Source organism: Aquarana catesbeiana, linkage group LG01 (genome assembly GCF_042186555.1).
Source record: "Aquarana catesbeiana isolate 2022-GZ linkage group LG01, ASM4218655v1, whole genome shotgun sequence".
NCBI lineage: Eukaryota > Metazoa > Chordata > Amphibia > Anura > Ranidae > Aquarana > Aquarana catesbeiana.
Window position 1 is genome coordinate 1,599,944 of NC_133324.1, and position 9,226 is coordinate 1,609,169.

The window sequence follows — 9,226 nt, forward strand, 5'->3', positions numbered from 1 at the left end:
AGAGCCATAATTGGCTAAAGGGAGCTAGTTACATATATATATATATATATATATATATATATATATATATATATATATACACTGTATCCTGTATAGCTAGATCTGACTGCAGGCCATTCCTGGTGTACGTTTTCTAATACACTTTCAGGCAGGCAGGTGATTCAGTGATCTGCAGTGCATAAAGATGTATATACACAGTCTCCTACATATATATATCCACTGCATTTTAGTCTACCCAAGCCTATATCTGACTGCAGGTAGTTCCTGGTGTACGTTTTCAAATACACTTTCAGGCAGGCAGGCAGGCAGGCAGGTGATTCAGTTATCCGCAGTGCATAAAATATATATACTGTCTCCTACATATATATATATCCACTGCCTTCAAGTCTAGCCAGGCCTATATCTGACTGCAGGCCATTGCTGATGTACGTTTTCAAATACACTTTCAGGCAGGCAGGCAAGTGATTCAGTGATCTGCAGTTTATTAAATGTATATACTGTCTCCTACATATATATATATCCACTGCATTCTAGTCTAGCCAAGCCTATATCTGACTGCAGGTAGTTCCTGGTGTACTTTTTCAAATTCACTTTCAGGCAGGCAGGTGATTCAGTGATCTGCAGTGCATAAAGTATATATACTGTCTCCTACATATATGTAGCACTAACTCCCTAAGGAGCTGCTGATTTAAATTGGGTCTTTGCTGCTACCCCTTACTCACAGTTCACAGTTCACCGTACCAGAAACTTAGAGTCTGTACTGGGGCTCGCGCCCACCGATGTATGCACAAGTCATTCATAGTTGCCAACATTGTAAAAATATTTTTAGGGACACTTTTTTGGCTGTAGGCAGAGTCACATTATAATGAGGGTTGCGGGGCATGCATTTGTGGGCGTGACATAACTGTAATAAAATGGGTGTGGTTTACAATGAAAAGTAGGCGTGGCTTAAATGGCTGTGACTCAAATGGGGTGTGGTTAGAGTCTGAGATGAATGAGGGATGGAGAAGAAAAGGGGAAGGGGGGGCAGGGAGGGGGGGAGAGGGATGGAGGGACAGCAGCCCCAGATCCTACACCACAATAGCAATATGTGTATTCCAGAGTTTAACAATCAGCAGGTAAAGATACTCCAAACACCTGGTGTTAGCACTTCAATCATGCCGGCGCCATGATTGTTATGGTGTCAGGATGACTGAAGCGCATTATTTCTATTATTACATTGTAATATAAAATGAAATCATTCAACTCACCATAATGCAGAATCAGTGGGAGCCCTGAGCGTGTCACCTGCCACGTCGCCTGCCACCAGATGCCATCAGGTGCTCCATCAGCAGAGTCCTCCTTACATCTCTGTCCCCATCAGCAGAGTCCTCCTTACATCTGTGTCCCCATCAGTCCTCCTTACATCTGGTGCCCCCCTGTGACATCCAGACTATACAGCCCCCCCTGTGACATCCAGACTATACAGCCCCCCCCTGTGACATCCAGACTATACAGCCCCTCTGTGACATCCAGACTATACGCCCCCCCCGTGACATCCAGATTGGCCCCCCGTGACATCCAAACTATACGCCCCCCATGACATCCAGACTATACAGCCCCCCCTGTGACATCCAGACTATACAGCCCCCCCTGTGACATCCAGACTGCCCCCCCTGTGACATCCAGACTATACAGCCCCCCCTGTGACTTCCAGACTGCCCCCCCGTGACATCCAGACTATACAGCCCCCCCGTGACATCCAACTGCCCCCCTGTGACATCCAGACTATACAGCCCCCCCTGTGACATCCAGACTGCCCCCCTGTGACATCCAGACTATACAGCCCCCCTGTGACATCCAGACTATACAGCCCCCCCGTGACATCAAGACTATACGCCCCCCCATGACATCCAGACTGGCCCCCCTGTGACATCCAGACTATACAGCCCCCCATGACATCCAGACTATAACGCCCCCGTGACATCCAGACTATACGCCCCCCGTGAAATCCAGACTGGCCCCCCCTGTGACATCCAGACTGGCCCCCCATGTGACATCCAGACTATACAGCCCCCCCGTGACATCAAGACTATATGCCCCCCCATGACATCCAGACTGGCCCCCATGTGACATCAAGACTGCCCCCCCTGTGACATCCAGACTATACAGCCCCCCATGACATCCAGACTATAACGCCCCCCGTGACATCCAGACTATAACGCCCCCCGTGACATCCAGACTATACGCCCCCCGTGAAATCCAGACTGGCCCCCCCTGTGACATCCAGACTGGCCCCCCCTGTGACATCCAGACTATACGCCCCCCCTTACATCCAGACTATACAGCCCCCCCTGTGACATCCAGACTATACAGCCCCCCGTGAAATCCAGACTGGCCCCTCTGTGACATCCAGACTGGCCCCCCATGACATCCAAATTATACAGCCCCCATGACATCCAGACTGGCCCCTCCCTGTGACATCTAGACTGCCCCCCTGTGACATCCAGACTATACGGCCCCCCCTGTGACATCCATACTGCCCCCCCTGTGACATCCAGACCGGACCCCCCATGACATCCAGACTGGCCTCCCCTTGTAACATCCAGACTGGCCCCCCCCATGGCATCCAGACTGCCCCCCGTGACATCCAGACTATACAGCCCCCCCTGTGACATCCAGACTGCCCCCTGTGACATCCAGACTGCCCCCCTGTGACATCCATACTGCCCCCCCGTGACATCCAGACTGCCCCCCCTGTGACATCCAGACTGCCCCCCCGGTGACATCCAGACTATACAGCCCCCCCGTGACATCCAGACTATACGCCCCCCCATGACATCCAGACTGGCCCCCCTGTGACATCCAGACTGCCCCCCCTGTGACATCCAGACTGGCCCCCCCCTGTGACATCCAGACTGGCCCCCCTGTGACATCCAGACTATACAGCCCCCCCGTGACATCCAGACTATGCGCCCCCCGTGAAATCCAGACTGGCCCCCCCCTGTGACATCCAGACTATACGCCCCCCCTTACATCCAGACTATATGCCCCCCTCGTGAAATCGAGACTGGCCCCCCCGTCACATCCAGACTGGCCCCCCCCGTGACATCCAGACTGGCGCCCCATTGTAACATCCAGACTGGTCCCTCCCTGTGACATCCAGACTGCCCCCCCTGTGACATTCAGACTATACGGCCCCCCCGTGACATCCATACTGGCCCCCCTGTGACATCCAGACCGGACCCTCGTGACATCTAGACTGGCCTCCCCTTGTAACATCCAGACTGGCCCCCCTGTGACATCCAGACTGTCCCCCCGTGACATCCAGATTATACGTCCCCCCAGTGACATCCATACTGGCCCCCCCGTGACATCCAGACTGCCCCCCCGTGACATCCAGACTATACAGCCCTCCTCTGTGACATCCAGGCTATACGGCCCCAAAGTTGGTCAAGCGGAGCCGCATGGTTACAGTAGAGATTGAGCTGCGGCGCCACCCATCCCCCGCCCCTTTCCATAACAGGTCACAGAGACTGGCAGGGGGGCGGAGCGGGCCGGGGGGTGGGCGGCGCCGCAGCTCAATCTCTATTGTAGCCATCTGGCCAGCCTACTTCTACGGTCTTCTTGAAAATGGCAGCCGGCGGAGACCTCTAGCAGCCGGCGGCACGAACCTCGGAAGCGAAAATCGGGAAAAAACTAATTTCCCGGGAAACGATTAAATCGGGAAAAGGGTCTAAATCCCGGGAATGTCCCGGGAAATTTGGGACAGTTGGCAAGTATGGTCATTTAGTTCTTTTTCCAATGCTTTTTATTAAACAACTTGAGCAGTAGAGGGATGGAGGGTTTAAGGGGAAGTTCAGATACCTTGTGCAGATCACTGAGGAACGTTTAGATCCCGTAGACAAGTACTCCTTCAGTCAACTGATCTTGCTCACCCGGATAGGCCTCTCTCGCTGACCTAGCAGCCGGAATGATGCACGGACAAAAGTCCCTGGCACAGACTTTATAGGAACAATAATGGTTGAACAATCCTCTGCCACAGGATTTAGTATTAGTTGGGCGATCCTCTGCCACAGGATTTAGTATTAGTTGGGCGATCCTCTGCCACAGGATTTAGTATTAGTTGGGCGATCCTCTGCCACAGGATTTAGTATTAGTTGGGCGAATACAGCAACACAGTACCAAAACCTTTAAGCCGAGCCGGCAGTACTGTGAGGTACTGTAGATCTGGTTAGGATGCATCCTCCAATTGAGTCACCAGGCTCTTCTTGAGATACCAGCCTTTCGCACGGTCCTCTCCAAGATGAGTCCTTCCCCGGATCTTTCAATTGCTTGGCTTCTTCCCGCAGAACAGACAGCACAGGACCACCTCTGAACCAGTAGGCCCCAGATAGCTTCTGGGCCTACTTGCGGTCACATAGCCTCTGGCCAGCAGGGCCCTGAGACAGAAAAAGAGTTGTCACATACCTTAGGCCAGGAGGGCCAGGAGGTGAGAGAGAGAAAAATATGGCATTTCCCCCTTAAGTATCCTTTCCTAGAATGCATAGCGGTGAACCACTCCCACTGGGCTGTTTTTAGAAAAGGAGGACACTCAATACACCTTAGCCTGTTGCCCTTCCATCACTGGCCTGTGGCAACAATGACACCGACTGACAACAGTGTGGAACTGCACGCAACACAGCCAATGCTGGAACAGAGGCTAATTTAGCCATAATATTAAATCTGAACTATATACAGAACAGACACCCACTAAACTTACATACGAGCGCCTGGTCAATAGGGGCAGGGCGCTACATATATATTCACTGCAGTCTAGTCTAGCCAAGCATATACCTGACTATAGGTCATTCCTGGTGTACGTATTCAAATATACTTTCAGGCAGGCAGGCCAGGCAGGTGGTTCAGTGATCTGCAGTGCATAAATATATATATACAGTCTCCTACATATATATCCACTGCATTCTAGTCTAGCCAAGCCTATACCTGACTATAGGCCATTCCTGGTGTATGTTTTCAATGACACTTTCAGGCAGGCAGGTCATTCAGTGATCTGCAGTGCATAAAGATATATATATAGTCTCCTACATATATATCCACTGCAGTCTAGCCAAGCCTATACCTGACTGCAGGCCATTCCTGGTGTAATTTTTCGAGTAAACTTCAACCTGTGTTTTGCTTATCCAATTCTACAGCATGTCTGGAAGGCCACCAAGGAAAGGCAGATGCTCACAGGCCACTAAAAGAGGGAAAGCAGGCAATGTGTCTACAGTCAACAGTGTTGGTTGTGGACACGGTGCATCCTCAGAACGTGGCCATGGGGCATGCCATGGGGCACGCTTGTCCTTTTTTTCGACAGCTGGCCATGTTGAGCCACAACATGCAGAAGAGTTGGTAGGGTGGATCACAAAGCCGTCCTCATCCTCCTTATCCTCTGTCACCCAGGCTAAGAGAAGTTTGGTTGCCAATGCAGCTGCCAAAGCGGCCTATTTCATTGGCTCATTGGCATCAGTCACTCCTTCCCTAACCCCACCATCATGTCCTGAGGAGTACCCCAAACTGTTCAACCACAGTGTCGGGTACATGCTGCAGGAGGATGCGCAGCATTTTAAGGGCTTAGATGATGGTACCCAGGTTGAGGATATAGGCAGTAACGTGAGCCCAGAGAGAGGGGGTGTCCAAGAAGGACAAGAAACTGGCAGTTCCCCCAGCTGCAGCATACTGCCAAGTTTGCTCCAGTGACGAGGAGGGAGGGGATGATGAGGTCACTGACTCTATGTGGGTGCCTGATGGAAGAGAGGAGGAGGAGGAGGCACATCTCCAATGAGGCAGGATGCTCTCCAGGGGCCAGCTTAAGGACAGCCAACCAACTGCATTACACCGCAGAGTTCTGCATGTGCAGGGCGCTGCTGACTCTGCACGTTTTTCAAAAGTTCTTTTTGAGACGTGTGCAGCAGATCGCACCGTTGCTGTTTGCAACATATTTCTGAAGCGTATCAAGCGTGGCCAAAACAGCAGCCGCTTGGGCACCACATGCTTGACCAGACATATATCGAGCTCCCCCGCAGTCCGTTGGCAACAGTACTTAAAAGACCCACACTAAAGAACAAGGCAGACCTCTCCTTGCTCCTCATCAGCTGGGATCTCCAACCCCACTATACCTTCAGTCCTCTCAGAAACCTGCACTGAGAGGAATGAAGGTATAGAATTAAGTGTCTCAAGCATCTAAATCCGATTGTAGCAGGCAAATTTCCCTACCCCAGTTGCTAAATCATCAAAAGAAATTCGGTCCCAGCCATTCACATGCTCAGCGGCTGAATGCTAGTTTGGCTAAATTGCTAGCACTCCAACTGCTGCCTTTTCAGCTGGTAGACTCTGCCCCCTTTTGAGAATTTGTGGAATGTGCGGTACCTCAGTGGCAGGTTCCCAAATGCCATTTTTTTTCTCGGAAGGCCATTCCGGCTCTCTACTGGCATGTGGAAGACAATGTCTTGGCCTCGTTGGACAGGGCGGTCAGCGGTAAGGTGCATATTACTGCTGACTCATGGTCCAGCAGGCATGGACAGGGGCGTTACCTTTCTTTCACAGCGCACTGGGTAACTCTGCTGGCAGCTGGGAAGGATGCAGGACAGGGTGGAGCTTGTTTCACCACCATGCCTCCAAAATGCTGGTAGTGGTGATTCTGCCACACCTCTCTCCTCCACCCCCCTCCTCTTCTTCTTCCTCTATGGCCTCTCCCTGTACAGATTTGTTCTCTGAACCAGCAGTGCTCCGTAGGCGTTCAAGCACAAAAAGATGCCATGCGGTGCTTGAGTTGGTCTGCTTAGGGGACAGGAGCCACACTGGGCACAGATTCTGGCAGCTCTGCAGGGGCAGGTTCATAAGTGGTTGATGCAACGCCAGCTTCAGCCAGTAATGCTGGTTTGCGACAATGGCACCAACCTCCTCTCCGCCCTCTGACAGGGACACTTCACCCATGTTCCCTGCTTGGCTCACGTCCTTAATTTGGTGGTGCAGCGGTTCTTGTGCAGGTACCCGGGCTTACAGGACCTCCTGAGGCAGGCCAGGAAAGTCTGTGGGCATTTCCGCCAGTATTATAATGCCAGTGCTTGGCTGGCTGACCTTCAAAGGGATTGCAACCTGCCCAAGAACTGCCTCATCTGTGACATGCCCACCAGGTGGAACTCAATGTTGGCAATGCTGCAGCAGCTGTACATGCAGCAGAGGGCCCTCAATGAGTACCTGTGTGACTATGGCACCAGGACAGGGTCAGGGGAGCTTGGCTTTTTTTTGCCACGCCAGTGGCTAATGATCAAGGATGCATGCACTGTCCTGTCACCATTTAAGGAGGCCACGAGGATGGTGAGCAGTGACAGTGCATGCATCAGTGATACTGTCCCTCTTGTCTTCCTGTTGGAGCACACGCTGCGTGGAATAATGGACAGGGCACTTGAGGCAGAACAGAAGGATGAAGAGGAGGACTTCCTTACCTCTCAAGGCCCCCTTTATCCAGACAGTGTTCCTGCAGGCCCGCCTATCACAAAGGAAGAGGAGGAGGACGAGGATTGTGTCAGCATGGAGGTGGAGCCTAGCACTCAGCAGCAGTCTTCAAGGGATCGTTTTCAGTCCCCAGAAACCCATGGACTTGTACGTGGCTGGGAGGAGGTGGCTGAGGATCATGTCGTCCTTAGTGACCCAGAGGACTCCGGACTGAATGCCTCAGCAAACCTACGCTGCATGGCCTCCCTGATCCTGCAAAGCCTGCAAAAGGACCCTCAGATTCGTGGTATCAAGGAGAGGGATCATTACTGGCTGGCAACCCTCCTTGATCCACGTTACAAGGGTAAGGTTGCAGAACTTATCCAGCCTTCGCAGAGGGAGCAGAGGATGAAACATCTTTGGGAGGCCTTATAGAAAGGTTTGTTTAAAGCGTTTCCAGAGCCTGGGAGGTTACAATTTCCTGGTCCTCCTGGACAACGTGTTGCTGAGGCTTCGGTCAGTCACAGAAGGAGCGGTGGAGAAGGTGGCCATCTGACTGATGCCTTCAGACAATTTTTTAGTCCGCAGCCCCAAGGTATGATCGGTTCCAGCAACCATTGCCAGTGTCTGATTTACATGGTGCAGGAATACCTTGGGGCAAGATCAGACTTGGACACCTTTCCCACCGAAAATCCTCTGGGTTACTGGGTCTTCAGGATGGATCACTGGCCAGAGCTTGCACAGTATGCAATTGAGCTACTGGCCTGTCCTGCATCCAGCGTTCTTTCTGAACGCACATTCAGTGCTGCTGGAGGCTTTGTAACCGATCACAGAGTGCAGTCTTGGATCACCAGCTACCAAGCACCTGATGCTGTTTTAACCGATTCATTTTTGTATGAATGTGAGATCCCTTGAAGACTGCCTATGCTGATGCTGAGTGACTATCCTGTTATGCTGAGTGACTATCCTGTTATGCTGAGTGACTATTCTATTCCTTCTCAATGTTCATGTTGATAGCTTCTAAGAACATTTTTGGTTCCGGGCACCACCTAAAGCCCAATTTTTCTGCCCCTGTTTAACAGGGGCATGTAATTACAATTTTTGCTGTAATATTTTGCAGTAGGGCTCGTTCATGCGCTGAACTACAGTATCAGTGAGGGGTTGTAGTGTTGTTGCACCAGCACCAGTGCCTAAGTCCCAATTTTTCTGCCTCTGTTTAACAGGGACATGTAATTACAATTTTTGGTCTAATATTTCACAGCAGGTCTCGTTCCTGTGCCCACCAAGATTAACTATGAGGGCTTACAGTGTTGTGGCACCACCACCACCAAAGGCCCAATCTGACCCTGTTCAACAGGGGCATGTAATTAGAGTGTATAGGGCAGACCGTATAGTATATACGGGCGGTCCCCTATTTTCAAGGAGGGAGACAACAGGAAGTGAGAGGAAATCTAAAATTCTCTCCTGTAAGAGTTAATATGGGAAAAAGGTGTCTCCTCTCCACTGATGCTTTATCACTAATAACCCAAAATGTTCAAAATCCAATTGTCATTGGGACAGAAAGTGAGGTGAAATCTTCTGAAGAGGAGCACAGACAGCAAAACAAATGTCACAGGGGTGATAACCCTTCCCTAGGTTTTCCAAAAAGATTAAAATAGATTTTTTGGCTGGAGATAAACACGTTAAAAATGTACCAGTTCAAAATTACTAACAGATTCTACTTAACAACAAACCTACAGTCCCTGTCTTGTTTGCACCGCCTGTATAC